The 23,997-nt window shown below is 37.1% G+C and overlaps 1 long non-coding RNA gene across 5 annotated transcripts in view; it reads right to left on the bottom strand.

Annotated features, from left to right (window-relative positions):
* LOC112677864 (uncharacterized) overlaps window positions 1-12,359 on the bottom strand; it is a 37,712-nt gene extending 25,353 nt beyond the window's left edge. For 2 of the 5 annotated variants that reach the window (XR_007413376.1, XR_003147242.3), the window contains exon 1: window positions 12,136-12,358. This is a non-coding gene — a long non-coding RNA (uncharacterized LOC112677864). Of the gene's footprint in view, window positions 1-12,135 lie in introns of all 5 variants that reach the window. The other 3 variants (XR_007413377.1, XR_007413375.1, XR_007413374.1) reach the window with 3 other exon arrangements.
* Between the last annotated feature and the right edge of the window lie 11,638 nt (window positions 12,360-23,997).

A 23,997-nucleotide genomic window follows, 5' to 3' on the forward strand; every position in this document is an offset into this window, starting at 1 on the left:
CAAGAAATTTCAGGTGAGGTAGGAGAGTAGCTCAGCACCAAGAAGAAAAACTGGGGGGGGGGGGGGGGGGCTAGTGAGATCTTATACCTCCCCTGCAATCACAGCTTCTATGTGTAAGGGCTAGGAAACACATACCCACTTGTAGAAAGCAGTTTATATGCAAATGGAGATTTCAGCTCTGTTTCCTTACAGAAAAATATTGAGTATTATTCAAAATCATTTGAAACAGATTTACAAACCATATAAAAAAGTAACCTGTACAATAAACAACAATGCTAATTCATCTTTGTATAGTGTTTTATAAGCATTCTCACAAAAATGATCTTATTCCTCATAACAACCCTGTGAGGTAGGTAACGTAAGTAAAAACCCTATTTTACACATGGAGAAACTGAGATTCAGAGAGATTAAACAGAGCTCCAGCATGGTATATAGCTAGTACACGGAGGGAAGAAAGAAAGGTGAAAGTGTTTGCTTTGAAGTGACTATGATAACAACTACCATTTATTGAACACTTACCCTGTGCCAGTCATTATGTCAATCATTTTAAGGATATTATTGCATTATAAAAATATTATTGTTTCTTAAAGCCCAAAGATGAGTATCCACTAATAAGAGGAAAATGAAAAACTGACTTGCTAAAAAACTTAATTCAGCAAAACAATTTAGGGCAGATGACGATGTTGATGATAATTATCATTTGCTGAACAACTAGTATTTGCCAGACACTGTTCTAAGCACTTAATCTAACCAACGAGACAGATATTATTTATCTCATTTACACGTGAAAAATATAAGACACAGAGAGATTGACTTGCCTGTGATTATATAGTTGGTTAAATGACGGAACATTCTAGTATATGTCATGGGATACCAGATATCTGGTTAATTGAATTTTTTACTCTTTACATAATTCTTCAACTATCGTGAAAACTCACCTATTGTAGACCTAACAAGATAGCTGATATTTTATTTTATTTTATTTATTTACTTATATATATATATTTTAAAAGATTTTATTTATTTATTCATGAGTGACACAGAGAGAGAGAGAGAGAGAGAGAGAGAGAGGGGCAGAGACACAGGCTGAGGGAGAAGCAGGCTCCATGCAGGGAGCCCGACGCGGGGCTATTTCCCAGGTCTTCAGGATCACGCCCTGGGCCGAAGGCAGTGCTAAACTGCTCAGCCACCCAGGCAGCCCGATACCTGGTATTTTAAACACTTTGTTTCCCATTCCTCTTTTTAAGCTTTTCAATGTGAGTTGTTTTTCTCCTACCCTTCAATTAAAGCTTAGGCAGGCCCCATGTATTTTCTGGCCACCCTTAAGTAAAGTCCTATAATCATGTTAGGTCACAAATACAATCTGAGTACGTTATCATAAGTGATCAACAATAGATAATAAATCAAAATCCCAACATTGTTTTAACATTAAAATTTTTCCACTTCTCCCAACAAGGACCTGGACATACACAAGTTGGGAGTGAGAGGAGTCCTCTTTTTCTTCTCTGCTCCTCTTTCCCTAGTCTTTTTTGCTTTGTTTTGTTTTAAGATTTTATTTATTTATTCATGAGAGACACAGAGAAAGAGAGAGAGCGAGGCAGAGACACAGGCAGAGAGAGAAGCAGGCTCTCTGCAGGGAGCCCGATGTGGGACTCCACCCTGGATCTCCAGGATCACTCCCCGGGGCTGAAGACAGGCGCTAAACCGCTGAGCCATCCAGGGATCCCCTCCCTAGTGTCTTAACTATGGTTTCTGATTTCTGTTTCCAACAGGGTTGATGTTGGTATGGGACAGGGAAAAGATATGAAAAGAATGAGAAAAGTCATATATGACTATTACCGTTGTGAGGTGGCTTTGTGTTCTCTGGGACTGGAGATGTGTAACTGACTTTTTTCACACGGTCCATTTTTATTGGCTCTTTGGAAATCTCCAACCTTGTTAAAAGGCCTCCCAACTTCAGTGCCTTTGGTCTGGGTGAATAGATTTTGTTCCGGCAGTTTACTCTCTCCCAGCTCCTAGCATCCCATAGCACATCTCCACTTCCCTTCTTCCGAGGTCCTTATTACCCTTCCAAGTAGCAATATTGGATAGAATCTAGTACAGATGCCGTGCTGGCTGAGGAGTCACTTTTAAAGCTCGCTTTAACATTCACCTCTCATCCCACTTCCCTTTTGCAATGTGACTTTTCTATGCCTTCCATGAAGAAATGGGCTCAAAGAAGAAGAAGAAGAAGGAGGAAGAGGAGGAGGAGGAGGAGAAGAAATGATCTATTTTCCTTCCTTTTTGAAACTGGGATGATCCTAATAAAATGAGGCAAAAGTGATGCTATGTGATTTCCAGGCCCAGACTTTGAGAGATCTTACAGCTTCCATTTTTACACTTCTGAAGTCTGAGTCATCATGTAAATTAGTCCAATTACTCTGCTGGAGACGGAGGCTCTGCCAGAGACCAGGTAATCCAGTCATGCCAGCTGAGGCACCAGATACCAACGTGAAGACATTTTAGATTCTCCAGCAGCACAGAGCCAGAGATTCTCCAGCCAACACCACAGAGACAAGCCAGCCCTGAGCCCTGCCCAAATTACAGAATTGTAGCAAATAAATTACTGCTTTGTTTTTTGTTTTGTTTTTTACTGCTTTCTGTTTTTAAGTTCCTATGTTTTGGGCTGGTGTTTGCACTGGGTTCTGTTTTAGCAGTAATAAATAACGGATACAGAAGTCACCTATTTACGGTAAGTACTTGTGTATTCCTTAACCTAGTCCTCTGCAGGAAGAGCAGATAACACTCGGTCATTCTAGAACTGGCTAAAGCTACTGATGCACCCAACTTGCAGACTTCCCAAGTAGAGTCAGGCAGCAATCTAGTAAAGTCAAACATATACTTGACATATTGCCCCAGAAACCCCATTTCTAGCCCAAGGAAATGAAGACATGTTCACACCAAGATCTATATTCAAATTCTTAAAACAGCCTTGTTTATAATGGCCAAAAACTGGGGAAATTCATCAACGGGTGATTAATACAAACTCATCGATAAAACTACTGATATATGCAACAACACAAGTGAATCTCAAAAGCAATTTGATCATTGAAAGATGGCAGACACAACAAGCTACATTCTATATGATTCTATTTATATGACATTTGCAAAAAGATGAAACTATAGGGACAAAAATCAAATCGGTGTTTGTAAGTAGCTGAGAGAATACGGAAATTAGCTACAAAAGAGCAACAGAGAACCCTTGGGGGTAATGATGTCATGTTATTTATATGACTGTATACATTTGTCAGAGCTTAGAGGACTATATACCTAAAGAAGAAAGGTGTATTTTATGTATATATGTATGTATATCTCAATAAAACTGAATTAGCAGATAAAAAATAAATTCAATAAACCTACTTGTGCTTTCTCTTCATGAGAAACACATATCAAGCCAGCCAAATGGTCCCACTGAGATCCCTTTCATTGGACTTTAAGTGTCAGATCCCCTACTCCACTCTCTTTGGATGGTAAAAATTATAATTACATAATTACAGCACAGCATTGCTATCTCTAAATTAATTATCCTTAAAAATCTTTCAACCTTCCAAAACTCCAAACCTTTTATACTTTTACCATGGGTGAATCATCTAACATAACTCTGAGCTATTTCCTTTGAAAATTTGCATCTGGATTACCATACCCTTTGGAATATGGCCTCTATTGTATCTTGGCATCTCCACTGAAACTTTTTGATCTATTATTCTTTCACATATATTTATATACATTAATATACACACTGTGACACTACATTGAGAAAAATTATTTTCATGTCTAGTGCTAGGAAATTGCTAGGAAATACTTATTTACCTATATATCTACCATTTGAAATGCTTTTGATTCTTTTGTAAAGATCTGAATTTCTTTGTTATCATTTTCCATCTACCTGAAGAGCTTGCTTTTGCATTTCTTGCAGTTTGTTGGCAATGAATTCTCTTGGTTTTCCTTTACCTGAAAATGTGCTTATTTTGCCATCATTATTGACAGATGTTTTGCTGACTATAGAATTCTGGGTTTTCTGTTCTTTCTTTAAAGCGCCTTAAAGATATTGTTCTTCTGTTTTCTAAGCTCATTGTTACTGATGAGGCTGTTTAAATTGTTTGAATTCATTTGAACATTTGAGTTGTTCCTCTTTACACAATGTGTCATTTTGCTCAGGCTTTTTTCTCAAGATTTTCTAAACACCTTGGGTTTCACTATGATATGACTGGGTGTGGCATTTCTCCGGACTTATGCAGATTGGGGCTTTCTGAGATTCTTGAAGCTATAAATTTCTTTCCTTTACCAAATTGAGAAAATTTCAGCCATTATTTCTTCAAATATCTTGTTCTTCCCATTTTCTCTCTTCTCTCCTTCTGGGATTCCAGTTATACAATGTTAGACCTTTTGATATTGTTCCTCAGGCCTTTGAGGCTTTTAATTTTTTTTATCTTTTCTTTCTGTTCTTTAATTTGTTTAACTTCTATTGACTTATTATTAAGTTCATTAATCCCTTCTTCTATCATATGCATTCAGTGGATATTTTTGTCATACATTGTGTTTTTCAGTTCTAGAATTTTTATTTTTTGTAGTTTCTATTTCCTTATTGAGATTTCTTATCTTTTCACATGTTGTGAGCATATTTTTCTTTATTTCCTAAAGCATAGTTATAACAGCTGTTTTAACATATGTGTCTGATACGTCCAACATCTGTGTTTTCTTAGAGGCAAAACCTCTTTATTCTTTAAAATTTTTCATGTTTTCTGTTTCTTCATCAAGCAATTACGGATTGTATTTTAGTGAGTGATACGTTGTAGAGACTCTAGATTCTGCTATATTTCTCTGAGAGGTGTCCATTGTTTTAATAAATACTTAAAATAGTGAGATTCAAGCTACCAACTCTTCTGCAATAGGTAGCAGCTTAAATCTCTGTACTGTTCTTTAGTTTTAGTTGGCTTGTTTGAGTCTGCCCCACATAGGTATGATTCAGGGTTCAGCCAGAAATTTAGGAAGAGTCTATACATGTAATTTGGAGCTGCCTCTTTCTAGAACTCTCCTTTCTTGGATTTCCTCCCTCAATTTCCAATGGCTCTAGTTGCCCTAAACTCTGTCCTGTGGTTCTTCCGTCAGTAAGACTATTGGATTTTTTGCTTCCCCATTTGGTGCAGTCCAAAAGTTATAAAAAATTAGAAATTTACCCAGTGCTGTTCTCTTCATCCGGTTACTAACTCTACTTCATTGTCTGCCTGCTTTGGGTCATTATCCAATTCCTTCAGAGAGTTGATTTCAATATTCAGTCAAGAGTTTATAATTGTTATCTATAGAAGATTTGATTCAATAGGCACTACTCTGCCAGTCACAGCTGGAAAGAGTCAGTAATATAGTGTACTAAATATAAATCCAAATTTTGGGGCCCCCTAGCAAAATATCCATATATATAATCTCTGTACAAAAAAATGTTTGAGGGAGGTGTTTGTTTTCCTCATTTTATAAAAAAAAAGATGAGGTTCAAAGAAATTAAAGAGACTTGCTTTATCAACTAGGGTCCAGGAAGAAAACAGAACTTAACTCAGTGCCTCTAAATAATAGACTACCCACAAAGAAACGGTCAAAGTTAGGGAAACCAAAAAGGACGCTGAAGCACCCAGAGCTTAGCAGCAGAGGAAAGCTGTTGCTATTCCTAACACTGAAGGAGGAGTGGGAGGAAAAAGTGTAACCAGAGTCTCGGGAAAGCTGAAGTCACGTAGAAGGAACTGTCAGGCATGACCTGTAGTTATAGAGGAACCCTGGCACCACCAACAATGCTTTGCTGAGTCATGGAAGAGGCAAAGAAGAAAACCTAACCTCTCTCTCCTCTTACTGTCTACCTTCCTTCCAGGTCTGAGTTAATTCAATAAAAAGCCAACTGGGTAAGGCAGTACAGGAAATAGAGATCACAAGGAGCCAGCCTCTAGGAGGGACATAGAGGAGAAAAGGATGGATGGACTCAGCAAACCATAAATAGCCTGCACGTTGCCTAAGACAAGGTTGCCAGATTTAGCAAAAAAAAATACAGGATACCTTGTTAAATTTGAATTTCAGATTATTTTAAAAGTAATTTTTTAGTGTTTGTCCCATGTTAATAGAATATACTTACAATTAAAAACTTATTCACAAAAACAAAACAACAAAAAAAACTTATTCACTGTTTACTTAAAATTCAAATTTAACTCAGTGTTCTGTCTTTTATGTGGCAACTTAGTCTAGACCAGCAAGTAAGAGAAACTTATTCTGAGTCCAAGCCTAAGATCCAACCCCAGTAGTCTTCTTTCTACTATCCCACAAGTTTTTGTTTTTGTTTTTGTTTTAATATTTCCTATGTCTACCTTGTACAAGTATATCTCCTTCACCAGACTGTAAGCATCTTGGGGTGAAGGACCAAGTCTTATTCATCTGTGTATCTTATTTTTATCTCTCTCAAACTCACTCCCAGAATTTTACAATATTTTGTCTGTAATAGGTGCTTCATACATTTTTGTTGAGCATGTTGAGCTCTTTATGGATATATCATTGAATTTGTTTTTCACTGCATATTTATTTAAGATAAATTTCTGCTAAAGTCATATATTGACTCAGATGAAAGTCCTATGTCAAGTCAATTGCCATAAGTATTCAGACCACATTTTCTACCTTTACTTTCAAAGTTAAAAGTTTTTTGTTGTTTTGTTTTAGATGGGGGGAGGGGGAGACAAGGGGAAAGGGGCAGAGGGATAGAGAGAATTTTAAGCAGGCTCTATGCCCAAAACAGCACAGGCTATCTATCTGTTTTAAGTGAATAAATATTTTTTTAATGGAACTAAAATTAATGCTGTATGTAACTCAGGCCATCATGTGCTAGTTCATTGGTTTCAGAAAAGTGATTTTGTAGTCTGTTCCTTAAAATATGAACAGACCTGGGCGCGTGCGTAGCTCAGCCAGCAGAGCCTCTGCCTGTGGCTCAGGTCATGATCCCAGGGTTTTGGGACTGAGTCCTGCATCAGGCTCCCTGCTCAACCCAGAGCCTGCTTCTCCCTCTCCCTCTGCTGCTCTCCCCAGTATGTGCTATCTCAAGTAAATAAATAAAGTTTTTAATATACATATATATTTATGAACAGATCTGTCTGAATAATATGTGATAATTGAAACTTCTCAGACCATAATAAAATTCTAATCCATGTCTTGGTAAAAGAAAAACCTTGAGTTTGGGTCTATTACTCTATAGGTTTCCATGTGACCTTTTCCAATCATACAAATACCCAAAATCTTTGCATATATATTATGCATTAAGTGCTTTACAGTCATCATTTAATTTATTCTCCTAGACGGTAAGCATTATGTGATTATGATACTTATAAGGTAAGTAATACAAGATTATTACTGTTCCACAGACAAGGACACTGAGGTATAGAGAGGTTATGCAACCTGCCTAAGATCACATAGCTAGTAAGTGTTAGAAGTAATAATCAAATCTATGTCTATCAGATTAATAAGCAAATGTTCTTAATCTTTCCTCTTCTGATTTCTTAATTCCTTTTATCTTCACCCAGCAGTAAAAAAGAAAAAAAATGAAATATGCTCTACTAGACTAACATATTATGAACCAATTGTGTACATTGTAAAATATACAAAGATTGAAATTTTTAAAGAATAAGGAAGCATAAATATAAGCAGAAGCACCCATAGTTTTATCACATAATCCATGGATCATCTTGTAGGTGCCCTATGTGCTGAATATCCATTCTCAAGAATGTTGTTCTAAATTAGATTCTTTAGAAAATGTTTGACTTTTTTTTTTTTTTTTTAATTTTTTATTTATTTATGATAGTCACAGAGAGAGAGAGAGGCAGAGACACAGGCAGAGGGAGAAGCAGGCTCCATGCACCGGGAGCCCGACGTGGGATTCGATCCCGGGTCTCCAGGATCGCGCCCTGGGCCAAAGGCAGGCGCCAAACCGCTGCGCCACCCAGGGATCCCAATGTTTGACTTTTTTAATGAAAATATTGTTCATAGCTTTTGCCAAATCTAAATTGACTATGTCTGAATTCAAAATATCCTTGACAAGGCCATTTCAACCTGATTTAGCAGGAACAGGGAGATATAGTATAGAGTGAGAATAGTGGCTGAAAGTGATGGCTACAGAGAGAACTGGAGAAAATAAAAGGGATGGAAGGATGTTCATCGGCATTCAGATATTAACTAAGTAATCTTTGTTTATGTGTAAAATTGGGCCAATTAACATTTTAAAACATAACAGTTTAGAGTCCTTTTTATAATGAGAACAAACAGTAAATATTAATGCAAGCATTTATATAAAATATAGATAAGTAATACATATTACATATGTACACATAATTATATTAAAAAAATAGAAAGCGAACCATGTTATGACACAAACCAGCCATTTCTTAAAATTGAATGCATGATTATAAATGTTACCACCAAATCAACCAATTACTGAATCTATAATTTTTATGGATTGATTATATATTACTAAAAAGTGGATTAAGTAAAAAGCACATATTTAAACACAGAAAATCTATCAAAATTGTTTCACAAACATGTGCCTGGATTTCTTGGTCATTCATGTGATCTGGTTTTTGTAAGATGACATAAATAAAATCTATGTCTCTAATGAATGAAGACCCATAAGAAAATCATCACATATATCTGAATGAATTTTTTTTAAGATTTTATTTATTTATTCATAAGAGAGGCAGAGACATAGGCTGAAGGAGAAGCAGGCTCCCCACAGGGAACCTGTTTTGGGACTTGATCCCAGGACCCTGAGATCACGCCCTGAGCCACCCAGGCATACTTGAATGAATTTTCTTTAATTCTTTTCACTACTAACATTATTTTGCTGTTCTTTGACTCTCAAGCATATTTTCCTTGGTCGTTTTTTGATTGTCCATGTTCTGGGAATGAGACAGGGGAGATGTGGATGTAGAAATGGTGCCTCTAACCACTTTGTGACTTTGAAATTTTCTTTAGCCTTTCTATGAGGCCTTCTCCTTCTTAGTCATCCTTAAACTACAGATTCCTACCTTTGAGGTTCTTTTTCAATTTGAAGTCAGAAAATTCCCAACAAAGAGCTACTTGACATCTTTCTGCAAAGGAGCTATGTTCCCATAAACATTACCATTATGCATCTGTAAAAGCAGACCTTATGAGAATTTCCTAGGAAATTCCTAAGTCATATCACGTATAAGGGGGAAAAAGATATCTCAGAGCTAAATTTCCTAATAAATACTAATTAATGTAATCACCTATTTCATTAACTAAAACCTCACCTTCAGTACCTAACTTCCAATTTCTTATGACAAGGAATAGGCTATAGAATATCTTTTCTTCAAACCTGTATTTCCTGTTCTTATTTATTAAATGTTTTCTTCTTCATAAATTAAAAAAAAAAATTTAAGCACCAGCTTTGAGGTCCTAAAAGATGCAATTTATTATTTCTGCTCTAAATTTGCAGATTCTGTTGCTATAAAATGTCCTTTCTTTGTCATTCTTTGAAAGAAATGAGCCTTTGGAAAAAGTAATTGTTGCCATAGTTTTATTTTTTAACCAAACATTATCTCTCATGCTAAAGAAGTAGCCATGCATTCACCGTTCCCAGAACATCACAATAAACATTGTTTTGATCATGAAACTGGGCACTGATTTTATTAAGCTTTAACTTAATTGGACCCATTGCAAGGATTCCGGGCAAAACAACCTACTGTAAAGCTGAATTTAGAGAGGGCATGTACGGCAGACATTGTCTCTGTTTTTTCCAACGTTACAACTACATGACAGATTTTATAATGCCTAAATTACTCCTGGGAAGAAACTCGGTGCCAAGGAAACTAATTGCTTTAATTCTTCAAATCAATGAGGTATAATCTATTAAATTACTGTTAATTAATATACACACAGACTATTCCACAATTTTTTTAAAGTTTGTTCTGTGTTCCTTAATACTCCTACACATTCATATAACTTAAATTTGCAACACAAACGCCAAAACGTCATTTACAACATAAGAGTGAATGAGATATATAATTTATCTTGTATATAATTTATCATAATAGGCATAATGCTGCAGGTACTTATTTACTCATTTTTATTTATACTCTTGACTCTTTCCACAAAGGATTTAGAAGATTATGTAAAAATCTTGGTATGTACAATATAAGGACTGAGAGATAACAATGGTAAATATCAAACAAAGCTGTGTTTTGCCATGGGTGATTGTATTTTAAAATTCTACCACACTGCTAAAAAAAAAAGCGACGTCAATATACTAAAGAATAGAATGTTAATATGTAATTTAATCAACACTATACATTAGGTAATAGATACACAATGAAGATGAGTCTTAGAATAATTCAGTTGTAGGAGATGTTAGATCTAAGAGGGTTAGTTTTAACATCAGCTGGAAATTGTTTTAAAGATTTTATTTACTTATTCATGAGAGACACAGAGAGAGGGAGAGACACAGGCAGAGGGAGAAGCAGGCACCATGCAGGAAGCCTGATGTGGGACTCGATCCTGGGACTCCGGGGTTATGACCTGGGCTGAAGGCAGGTGCTAAACCCCCAAGCCACCCAAGGATCCACACAGCTGGAAATATTAATTGCTACAGAAGCACCTGGGTGGCTCAGTCCGTAAGCATCTGACTCTTGATTTCTGCTCAGGTCATAATCTGAGGGTAGTAAGATGGAGCCCTGCCTCTCGGGCTCTGTGCTGTGCTGGGCGTGGAGCCTGCTTAAGATTCTCTTTCCCTCTATCTCCCCCTGCCCCACCCCTGCTTCATGCTCTCATTCTCTATCTCTCTTTCTCTCTCTCAAATAAATAAATACATGGAACATTAATTGCTACATATTTGATTATGTGAAATACCATCATGGAGCCAAGTGGAGGGCTCTATGGAAAATTTAGTTCCCTCCACCCCATGCATAATTTTCATCAACCCCCAAGTCTCCCCAGAGAAACATTCAATCTTAGTAAAAAAACATTTCTTATATAAGCCTTGCTTTAGCACCTTCTTTCAACCAGCCCAAGCCCTTCCTGTGTAGAAACGTTGGAGCCGGGATCCCTGGGTGGCGCAGCAGTTTAACGCCTGCCTTTGGCCCAGGGCGCGATCCTGAAGACCCAGGATCGAATCCCACATCGGGCTCCCGGTGCATGGAGCCTGCTTCTCCCTCTGCCTGTGTCTCTGCCTCTCTCTCTCTCTCTCTGTGACTATCATAAATAAATAAAAAATTAAAAAAAAAAAAAAAAGAAACGTTGGAGCCACCACTAGCAATCTGCAAAATCATAGGTTTATATGATGGCCTCGGTTCAAATCTCTATTTGCTGCCAAATCTGTTTTCAAAGATCAAGGAAAAGAAGGAAAACACTTCAAAGTTTAAAAAAAAAAAATCTGTTATTAAGATATTTGATAGAGAACGTAAACGTGAAGTCTACGTAAAGAAAGACATGAACTTACTGCAGATCCAAAATCATCACTAAAATAGATCTAATATGGGGGATCCCTAGGTGGCTCAGCGGTTTAGCGCCTGCCTTTGGTCCAGGGTGTGATCCTGGAGTCCCGGGATCAAGTCCCACGTCGGGCTCCCAGCATGGAGCCTGCTTCTCCCTCTGCCTGTGTCTCTGCCTCTCTCTCTCTCTCTCTGTCTATCATAAATGAATAAATAAATCTTTAAAAATAAATACATAAATAAAATAGATCTAATATCGTGTTGTTGGTGTTTTTAAATAGCAGCCTGTGTTTATGGTTTGAGTTGTCTCAGGTTTTGAAATTGCTTTGTAGGTAAACACTTTTGTTGGAATTCCCCAAGTTTCTCTACTTGTTCTATATTTCTCCTAATTCTACTTGCTCTTCCTGAGTAATTTTTAATATTGTCATAATTTTAACTACACCTAAATGCTATTGACTACCAAATCTGGGTATTTAACAGAAACATCCAATTATTACACATTCACCTCCAACCATCTCCTAAAATTTCCCCTAGATATGATATAGATTTTCTCAATCTCAACTCTGCCCTAAACTGAAGTCATGGTATCTTCCTTAACCTATGCCCCCTCTTCTAATTACGTAATTGTTCGTACCCAATCCTCCTGATCAGCCACGTTAGAAACTGAATCTTTCCTATCCCTCACTTTCCCAACATTCGATCAATGATCAAGTTCTGTCAATCTTCTAAACATTTTTTGAAGCTTGCCTTCCTTCTACGGCCAAGTGCAGGTCTTCATTTTTGCTCCCCTAGAACAATGGTCTCCTAACTGGCCTCTCTGCCATCAATTTTGTCCCTCTACAATTGTCTCCTCGACTCCTGCCAGAGAGTTCTGGAATGCTACCTGTGTGTTCTAAAACACAAAACTGTCCATATCGCCCATCTATTTGAAAGCCCTTAGTGGCTCCCCCAAAGGGGTGTCCATTATTTCCCAAGGTATGCTTCTCAGAACTCTAGTCCCAAAAGATGATCTTTCCTAAGTGTTTCATAGTCAGAAACCTGTATAGTATGTCCCTGCCAAGTCACCAGTATATTAGCATATTTAAGCTTCCCACAGACTCTGTGTTACGGAAGCCTTTTTCATCCGTTATTTTCCAAACTGTTTTCCCCACAGAATTCTCCCACCAGGAACAAAATACTTCACTAAGTGACTTCTAGGGAAGCTCCTTAACATGTCACATGAAGCCTTGAATGATCTGGAGTCTCCTGACTCTCCTGCCATCATTTCCTGCCATTCCCCGCATCCTTCTCTGTTCTCCAGTACCACTGAAACATTGTTTCTTAGCCCTTGGCCCTGCCTCCAGCTATTTCTTTTTCCTTCTATCCTTCTTTAAGACTTTAAAACAAGTCTTTGTTTCAAGAAGACTCTGCCTAAGAGGCACCAGGGTGGCTCAGGGATTGAATGTCCGCCTTCGGCTCAGGTGGCGATCCCCGGGGTCCTGGGATCAAGTCCTGCAACAGGCTCCCCTTGGGAGCCTGCTTCTCCCTCTGCCTGTGTCTCTGCCTCTCTCTGTGTGTGTCTCTCATGAATAAATAAATAAAATCTTTAAAAAATAAATAAAGACTTTGCCTAAGCCCTCCTGTGTGCTTCCATAGCCCTCTGTGCTGGCCTCTTCCAGCACTTACCACATTGTTGCTGAATTTAATTCTCTATTTATGAGTCTCTCTCCCCTATTAGACTATGAAGCTCTTTAAGGTGCTGATGACATTTTGTCTTTGTATCCTTAGCATAAGCACAATACTGGCATTTATTAAGACTAAAATGAAGTAAAAAATGCCTGGCCCACGTAGCAGGTACCCATTAATAAATCCCACAAATGTTAGTTGGATCAGAAACAGACTTTCCTCAACCTTAAAGCACTTATTTGAAGGTATTTGAATATAAAAACAATTCTTTCAATAATGACTTTTATCTGATGCATCTAATAAATTCCTTATAATCACCACTGTTACCTTCAAGACATTAATGTTCCTTTTACTGTCTTACAGCACACGTAATATTGTTGTTCTATAAATCTAAAGAGTTGTGGCCTTTCACTGATTTCTTTATGAGATAAATTTTTCAGATACACAGAACTGAGTAGGCAAAGGAAAGATGTGGTTTAGGATTCCCTGGATTGGTTCATGAAAGGATATAGTGAGGTAAATTAATGCTGACACAGTGCCCTCTGTCAAAATAGCCTGCTGGTTTAAGAAAATTATCACAACAGATATGTGCCAGTTGGAGAAGGGCAGAACATTAGATGGCTATGAAATTTTTAAACAGCCAGCCTTTCAGAATACAGAAATGGAAAATCTTCTCCTGGGAGATAATCTGAAGTTGTTGCTTTTAAGAAGATCCCAGGAGTTCTGGCTGGTTAATAATGACTACTACTTCATTACAAGGTGAATTGACCTCTTAAAACTGGGGGCTAGGTTGTTAACTAAAAACCATGCTTTTTTTTCCCTTTATACTTCTATTCCTTTTTACTTATCATACATCACTTATCATTTCTATTATACTTCTGCAGGACAATTAAACTGCTACTTACCTATGACTCAATAAGAATTTGTATATTTGGGCCTTTCAATACTTTGGGATAAGCCAGCTTTTAATTTAAATATTTCTTGCAATCTTTAATGGATTCCTTACTGTGAAGTAAGGTAGTTCCCACATATATCTGCAGTTTTGCTTTCCAAGGTTTCACTTTCTTGCCATCAACCACAGTCCAAAAGCAGGTGAACCTTACATATCCAGATATATGCTCATCGATATCAGAAGGTCAATAGTAGCTTAATGCCACATCACAATGCCTACGTCACTTGCCTCACTTCATTTTGCCACGTGGATATTTTATCATTTCACATCATCATGAGAAAAAGGGTGAGTACAGTGCAATCAGATATTTTGGTGGAGAGAAACCAAATTCACATAACATTTGTTATAGTATATTTTTATAATTCTGTTTTGTTCTGTGTTCTTATGAGTCATTGTTGTTAATTTCTTACTGTGCCTAATTTATGAGTTAAATAATCGTAAGTATGTATGTATAGGAAAAATCACAGTATACAAAGAGAGTTTGGTACTATGGGTGTGGTTTCAGGCATCCACTGGAGGTCTTGGAACACTTTCCCCATGGATAAGAGGAGCCTTCTATAAAAGTATCTGCTGAAAAGGGCACCTCAGTTACTCCATCCAGCCATGCAGGGACAGTCTATCTCTGGTCCAGTGACATATGACTCCTGAAAGAATCTCACTACATAGCGATCTCACGTGCTGAATTTCATCAGGACGTTACTTAAATAGTGGGAACAGACTGTTATATGCTCTGATAGAAACACTTGGAAAGCATTCTAATCCTTCAAATTCCAAAAATACGAGAGGATGATAAAACCTGACCAGCACTGGCTCTGGCCCCCTGAGATGTAAGAATACTCCTAGGATTATAAAGGGAGCCTCACCTTGACCACCTGACCAGGGGTTGTAGCTGGGGCCTAGCTGCTCTTTTCTAGACCTAGACATTAGCAAGGATTATTAAGAAAAAAAAAATCCGTTTGTTTTTTTCTAGATGAAGTAGCAGAGAGAAAAGCATAATAGACAACAGAGGCAGAAATGGCAGTTTCCTTCTCTTACTCTTTTTTCAATCCTTCCTCTTTTGTCTTTAATTTAAATAGGACCTGAAGATAACTACAAACACCTTCACAATGTACTCACAGTCCCTTTTATATGCAATTCATCTCTTTACGTGGTTATTTTGGTACCACCTACAATTCCACACCAGAAATATTTATATTCCCAATATAATAACAGAAATCTTTCTATTTATAGGTTTCAAAATGGAAGATATATGTGATATAATGTAAAATGTACGGAAGTGCATAGTTGCACCTGTTTGTTTAGGGTATGTTTTTTTTCTTGACATCGAATTGTAATCCTACATCATTTTGTAAACTGTTATAATTCCCCCTTTCTCTTTTATTCACTATCATTTTCAGTGATTTTCCTATCCCTAAGATTTCTGGAACCCATTTCCATTCCAAACTGTTAGGTTTCTTCTGAAGTGAAGTCCTGCTGTATCTTCCCTGGCATATATGTCTAAACTTGTATTTACTTTATTTTACTTCTCAGCCCTCATTCACATTGACAGTACCTCCCAATTTAGGTCACCAAATGGACTTCATTATTATGTTCTTTGCTTTCTTAGAGTCTAGATAAAGAATAAAATGTCCAGTAGAATTAATACGACCTTATTCTGACTCCTGTGACACTCAGCCAGGCATCTTGACACAACAGGCTCATTCTTACTCTTTGTCTATGGCTAAAAAATATTGCCCAAATCAGTTGAAGCAATATTTCAAACAGTATTCATCATTTGATATAAAAAAAAATGTATCAGGGCCCAACTAAGTAGCAACCTATATTCCCTTCTTTTGCTTAGCAATTTTAGGAGGAAAAAATTATTTAGTAGAGTTGACAGAATCCACTTTTTACAAAAGAAAACATGGCTTGAGATTCTAATTCACCTGTGGTTTACACATTTTTTCCCCAGTGTTTGATGTCAGACCTGTAGGATCTTTCTTTTGGCTTTTTGCCTTGCTTTGTTTGGTGTTTTTATGGGCTTTGAAGGTGTGTATCTAATACCTGGACTTGGGGCAATGTGATATTGTGGAAACCCATCAGATTAGCAGCTAAGAGACCTGAGTTCTAATCCTGACTCTATTTATAATTACTATTATACATTATGCTATTACTGCTATTACTATTTATAATCTTGGTTAAGCCGATCAAATGTCAAGACTCGAATTTTTTCCATTGGTACAATGAAGGGGTTAGATTTAAATTTATTATGTCCTTACATATTCTAAATCTCTGACTCCATGTGTGTGTATTTAAGAATTCCTTCCTTTGGACTGGTCCTACAACAAGACTGAACGGAGGCTGACAATGCAACTTGCCTTACCAGCCTTTGAAAGGTCCATCTAGTAAAAGCATCTATAGATCCCTATCTTCTCTCTCATCTAGTTTTAAATTACATCTTAAAGAGTTGTCACCATGTGGGACAGCCTAAGAATAAGAAGTATAATCCTTGGAAAGCCCTGATTAACTGGTTTATATATTTTCCCTGGTATGGTTCACTCACTGTGTCCATTTATTGGATATTAATTGATTCAACTACTGAGGCAATTCTTTGGAATTTGAAGGTGTGAAGGACAAAATAATAAACATATCTTGCCGAGGTAAAGAATTATAGACTTTACAAAGGACTTTGATGTCTTTCTCAATGAAAGAGCAAGCAGCAAGGAACCAAGGGAGTAAATGGTCACTGACAAATGCCACTTGAAGGAATAATATAAACTTAATAGCTACTGCATGCAAATAAGTCTGTTGAATGAATAAATTTTGGATGGTTCTTGCATCCCCATTTGGTATTCTCTCCCCTTTTCTTCTTTACTGTCCCTTCTACCTACCTGCTAACCCTACAAATTGCTCAGTATCTTCACCCCACCACTGAACTGTCTAGAACACCCTACCACAGAATTTGGCCTAGAATTGCCCTGCTCTGACAGCTAAGTATCTGTAGATCTTTACCAAAACTGTCAAAATACTCTTTATCAAAATGTCCTGAGTCTGATACAATAACCCATGGTTAGTGTCAGTGGATGCTACCCTGCTAGGTAAAATAAGGTAGGTTTCATTGGAAGAAAACAAAAGAAGTTTTGTTTTCTTTTGTTTTTTTAATTTAAATTTTACTTAGTTAACATACAGTGTGATATTGATTTCTGGAATAGAATTCAGTGATTGATCACTTACATACAACACCCAGCGCTCATCACAAGTGTCTTCATTAATGCCCTTCACTCACCTAGACCATCCCCACACTTACCTCCCCTCCAGCAACCTCAGTTTGTTCTCAATTGTGAAAGAGTCTCTTATCATTTATTTTCCTCTGTCCCTTGTTTTTCCCTTTTTCCTGTGTGTTCATTTGTTTTCTTTCTTACATTCCTCATAAGAATGAGATCATGTGGTATTTGTCATTCTCTGACTGACTTATTTCACTTAGCATAATACAATCTAGCTCCATCCATGTTGTTGCAAATGGCAAGATTTCATTATTTTTGATGGCTGAATAATATTCATTATATGTATATAATTAAAAATATATATATCAAATATTCATTCATTAGTCAGTGAATATTTGGCAATTGCTGATAATGCTGCTGCAAATGTCAGGGTACACCTACACCTCTGATCTGTATTTTTGTGTCCTTTGGGTAAACACCTTGTAGTGCAACTGCTGGGTCTTAGGGTAGTTCTATTTTTAACTTTATGGGGAACCTCCTCCATACTGTTTTCCAGAGGAAGAAAACAAAAAAACTTTAAACAAAAAGAGTTGCTTCATAGGAATTTCAAGGACTCATGAAGTCAGTGAGGGAGATACTTTAAGACACGGATCTGTGGCAATCTTTGAATCTCACCAGAAAAGCTAAGCCTACCAATAGAATAGGCTTTAATATATTGAATAATATATAAATTCATTCCTGGCAAATTTGCCTTCTTACCTTCTATGCTTCAAACTTGTCAAACTAAAGACATATGTTATCCTGAATTCAAGTTGATAAATATATTTTTGGAAATTATTTATTCTCAATACTATGATTAACTAGTTTCAAAGATCCTGTCCAGTGTTTACATAACATGACCTCTCTAATCTTGAATTTTTCTAATTGCACTTTTCCTCTGACTATAAAAGAACATATATTTTAAAAATTTAGAAAATGCAGAAAAGTATAAACAAAAGGCAGTAATGCAAATAAAGAATCCACTAGCCAAAGAGAACTATTAATATCTAGATATATATCTTTTCAGTCTTTTTTTCCTAAAAACTAAACAAAATTACCAATATCCTAAAACTAAACAAAGTTAATCAATGTCCTAAAAAGAAATGTGCTTATCCATCATCTTATGTATGTAACATAGTTTATGTAATGATTTTATTTTTAGACACTTAAATTATTTCCAATTTTATTATAAGAAACAGTAGAAAAACGTGATTATAAAAAAAGTTATTCTAATTCTCATTTTTAATTATTGCCATAAAAATTCTTGTAAGTACAATTACTGGTTGAAATATATATATGTGTATATATATATATATATATATATATATATTTCAAGATTTTTAAAAAAATATTTTATTTATTTATTCATGAGAGACACAGAGGGAGAAGCAGAGACACAGGCACAGGGAGAAGCAGTCTCCCATGGGGAGCCCAATGGGGGATTTGATCCCAGGACCCCGGGATCATGCCCTGAGCTGAAGGCAGACGCTCAACCAGTGAGCCACCCATAGTATAGTGAAATGATACCAAAAAGTAGAAATAGGAAATATGTGGGTGAGTGTAAAAAATAACCAGTTTATATTTTTCTTTTCTTTCCTCATCTTAAAGGCATATGACCGCTTAAAGCAAACAGGTTTATAACAAATATAGATGTAATATATATGAAAAGAATAGCACAAAAATCAAGGGGTAAGTGGAATTATACTATTGCAAGTATTCTATATTTTATCTGAAGTAATTCGGTATGGCTCTATGTACTGGGATTAGTTAAAAATACATTTAAAAAAAACCCTACAGAAACTAAAAAATAATGAAAAGAAAGATAATTAGGAAGTCAATAGAGAAATTAAAATGGGCTACTAGAAAATATTCAATTAACACCAAGGAAGGAAACAAGGAACAGAAAAAGAAAAAAAAATCAATGGGATTAGAAAATAATTAGAAATAGCAAAAAAGCAGACCTGTGAATAAGTATAAAATGTATATTAATACATATTAAATACTAAATATGTTTAATATGTAAATTTTATTTCTATTAAAACACATATTCAATACATCATAGGGGCACCTGGCTGGCTCAGTTGATGAAGCAAGTGACTCTCTTGATATCAGGGTTGTGAGTTTGAGCCCCACTTTGGGTGTAGAAATTGCTTAAAAATGAAATCTGAAAGAAAGACAGGAACATTAAAAAGGCAAGTATCAACTATATGCTGTCTACACAAGATGCACTTTAAATACAGACAAATAGGTTTAGCAGGAGTTTTTGTATTAGCATTAGACAAAATAGACTTTAGGGAAAGGAGTATTACTAGGGACAAAAAAGGAATACTTCATAATGATCCAGGATGAATATATTAGGAAAATATGACAATTATAAATATACATGTAGCATGATGGACAGCGAATTCTCAGTGAAAACTCCGTTCTAGGGAAGGAGGAGCATGAATTCAGAGGAGATAGCCTTTTCTACCACAGGCGGATTCCTTGCCCTCTCTATAAAATAAGATCATACTTTATAGGGTTGTCCTGAGAATTAAATGATTCTAGTCAGCATTTAATCCTGGGGGTTGTTTGTTGTTGTTGCTACCGTTACTTGCATCTTGTGGCAGACTGCACAGTACTCCAAATATTCACAGAGGAAAGGAAAGGAAAGAGAATTCCTGCCCTGGTGTCATTATAGAATCAGAGACATGACAGTGGGATCCAAGGAAGGGAAAAGAATGTTAACAGATGGCAGGGGCTGGAGGAGGCGGGCAAAAGAGAATTTGGATCTGGAAAGAGACTAGAGAGAGAACTTGAATAAAATGAGAAGACTGTTTGCTTTGTAGTGTGACATGGTGCCTCCTCCTCCATTTGTCATGAAACCCTTGGCAAAATCTATGTCACTCACCAAATTGGTTACGATACAGTTCAGCAGAGTAATAGAAGCTCCAAAGAGCAACGTCATAAACAAGACAGATGTTTTATTCTCTCTCACTTAGAAGAAAACACGAGATGGTCTAGCACTGGTATAATAGCTCGACACCACACCAACATCCCTTCAGTTTTCTGTTGTTTTGCCTTAGGGGCAGCTCTGGTCTTCTTGGTCTAACACGCATTTTGGAACACCAGTCACAAGAACTGTATTCCAAACAGCAGTTATCAAGATTTTCTAGAAATATCTCATGATACTTCCTCTTAAAACTCAACGGCCAAGAACTCATCACATAGGCACTCCTACCTAGCAGAGCCATAGGTTAGGAAGTATAGTCTTTTAGCTGGACCAACAATATGGCCAACTAAAATTCAGAGTTCTCTTACTGGAGAAAGGGATTTATCAATGCTTATAGATTGTATTGATAGGAATGTTATTGCATGTGTTTATGTGTGGACAAAAGATGTGCATGATAGGTGGGTCGATCGAAGGCAAAAAATAAAAGGCTATCTTAGGTCTTTTAAAAAGTTGTTTCCCTTTTTTTTTGCCTCATCCATTTGTATTATAAGCTAATGTGTTATAAGCCAACAATGACTCCATGTAAGCTTGTATCTTACTCTTAGGTCTGCAGTTAGATTTGCATCCACCGAAGGTTTGGTAGGCCTACACGTCTAGTGTAGGGCCAATGGTGCATCAAGAAACAAACCGCATCAAGATATCACTACTGTGCAACAATACATTTTTTATTTGGTAATGGGGTGCATCAGGTAAGACCCCTCACCCAGCCTAATGTTGCAAAGGTGTACAGAACTGATTCCTCATGGGCTGCCTCAATTATGGAACTTGGGTGTTTGTGAAGTACAAGAAAGGTGATAGGGAGCTAGCCGCATCCAGTCATTTGCATCCCTAGTGCTGTTTGTTTCATAGTTTAAAGTGAGAGTAGGGACGCCTGGGTGGCACAGCGGTTGGGCGCCTGCCTTCGGTTCAGGTCGTGATCCCGGGATCCGGGATCGAGTCCCACATCGGGCTCCCTGCGTGGAGCCTGCTTCTCCCTCTGCCTGTGTCTCTGCCTCTCTCTCTTTGTATGTGTCTCTCATGAATAAATAAATCTTTAAAAAAAATAATAAATAAAGTGAGAGTAGTTTAAACAGAGTCATCATCTCATCATTCTTTGAACTTGGACTAGATTTTATAAGCTGGCTCAGCTCCAAGATTAAAAAAGGTCTTGCTACACATTACTTCCAGTGGTTTTCCTGTACTCTCTTTCCTACCACATCATTGTTTCATTAGACCAGCATGATCCATGTCAAAAAAAAGCTGATGGTCCGTTAGCCCGCTCAATCGCCCTGTTTAAGGTTATCATTCACTGTCATCCATTCTTTTATTCCACAAATATTCATGGAGCACTGACCATGTATATTAGGCACAGTACCCGGGGCTGGGAGTACAGCAAAAAACAAGTCTTTTGACAAAAGTCTTTCTAACAAAGGTCTTGTCAGAAATGCCTTTCCTGAAAGTCCCATCCTACGTAGTTTCCATCAATTATACTATCTTCTCTCCTTCTGTCTTTTATTTGTTTCATTCATATCAACTTCCAGCCATCTATTTGTTACTTTTTCTACGTTCCACAAGGGCCAGAAGATTCCATCTGTTCCTTGCACCATTGCACCCCCAGTGTCTAGCACAGTGTGATACATAAACCCGTAAATATTTGACTAACATAATGGGTCCTCGATTCGTATTTTTGGTTTTCTAATCAGAGTTCAGGATTTAAAATAAATTCCTCCCAAAAAAAGCTCTGAAAAAAATCTCTTTAATAATTGAATCATTTTCCACAATGATTCTAATAACTAATATATGCTTTATATAAAACAGGTTGATTGTTGTCATCTCCCAGCATAATTTCTAATTTTTGTTTGCGGAACACTGTTAGACTTAATTTACCAGCAGGTGGTGCTCCAGAGTAAAGCTGAACTTAACTACTGTCACCCACCCTCCCTTCCTCAAACCCTCCACTCAAAACATTTCTTAACTGCTTATCAACCGATTGGTAAGTGGTTATCAGTGAGAAAAGTCTCTCGTATTTTTCATTCTAGTAAATTCTTCACACTCTTATGTGGCATTTAGGCGGTTCTTGTTGCCAAAGAATCCCTAGACAAACTCAGATGCGACGTGCAAAAAAACTCTAAGGCAAGAGTTAGAAGTAAAACCTTACATGTTGCGTTCCTACAAAATTTAGAACTGAGGAGAGGTGAAATGTAAAAGTGAGATCAAAGGAAAGGGGGAAGAAAATTGCTGTTGACTCAACTCATGGTGAGACCTGACAAGCTTGAATAAAGCGGTTGGCAGCCTTGGTTATTAAGTTAAAGTTTTCCAGAAACGACTTCGCTGAAGCTTCCCTATTACATCAGATGGTCAGAATATTCCATTTTACCCTATCCACTATTAAATTAGCTGTTTTATGGAAATGTGATTGTAAAAGTTTTATTCGTATGGCTATGGGAAGCACCACGCGTGAGGCTTTGCAAAGCACTCTAAATCACAGTCCCTCATTTCACGTTCGATCTTCACCTGAATCCTGTCAAGCATGGCAGATTGTTTAATGCTCCTACTAAAGCTGACTCAGGGAGATTAGGTGACTTAAGTGAGGTAATTAGCTAGTAAGTGGCAGAACAAGAAATAGAACACAAAACTTTTGACCACTTCAGAGCTCATTTTTCTATATCATATTAATCTTTCTTCTTATCCATCTAAGATTTCTTCTAAAGTATTCAAATTGCAGTCACAGATTCAGCTTCTATGTCTTGGAAAGAAATTTCACAGGTATGTAACTAGGACACTGGTCAAAAGATGATGCGTTCAGATTTAAGGAAAAACAAAATCTCTCTATTCCCCCTCCAAAAAGTGTCTCAGATTGTGCTTAGAATTTCCATAATAGCCACTCTTTGAGGTTTTAGGTCAGTTGTAATACTAATAAGGTATCTGGGGAAAAAGGTAACTTAAACCCATTTTCATCCAACATCCAATATTTTAGAAAGAATTAGTTTATTACAACATCAACATTAATTACTTAGCAAAAGCCTAGGAAAACAGGGGCACCTGGGTAACTTAGTGACTGAGCATTTGCCTTTGGCTCAGGTCGTGATCTTGGGGTCCTGGGATCGAGTCCTGCATCAGGCTCTCCTCATGGAGCCTGCTTCTCCCTCTGCCTGTGTCTCTGCCTCTCTCTGTCTCTCACAAATCGTTAAATAAAATCTTTAATGAAGGGTATAGAGATTACTTAAGAATAAGATCTCAAAAATAAATAAATAAAATAAAAAATAAAAACCATATACTAAGAGAAGTCTTCCCTAATTATTCTATCTAAAGTAGTGTTTTAGGGGTGCCTGTGTGGCTCAGTCAGTTGGGTGTCTGCCTTCGGTTCAGGTCATGATCCCAGAGTCCTAGGATGGAGCTCCGCATCTGGCTTCCTGCCCAGCGGACAGTCTGCTTCTCCCTCTGCCCTTCCCCACTGCTCATGTTCTCTCTCTCTCTCACACGAACTTTCTCTCTCTCTCCAAAATAAATAAAATCCTTAACAGTCAAAAAAAATAATAAAGTTAGTATTTTAGTTTCCTAGGGCTGCCATAACAACACAAATTGGGTGCCTTAAAACAATAGAAATTTACTCTAGCAGTTCTGGAGTCTAGAAATCTGAAATCAAGGGCCTTGCTCTCTCCCAGG

Source organism: Canis lupus, chromosome 10, assembly GCF_003254725.2.
Source record: "Canis lupus dingo isolate Sandy chromosome 10, ASM325472v2, whole genome shotgun sequence".
NCBI classification, from domain to species: Eukaryota; Metazoa; Chordata; class Mammalia; order Carnivora; family Canidae; genus Canis; species Canis lupus.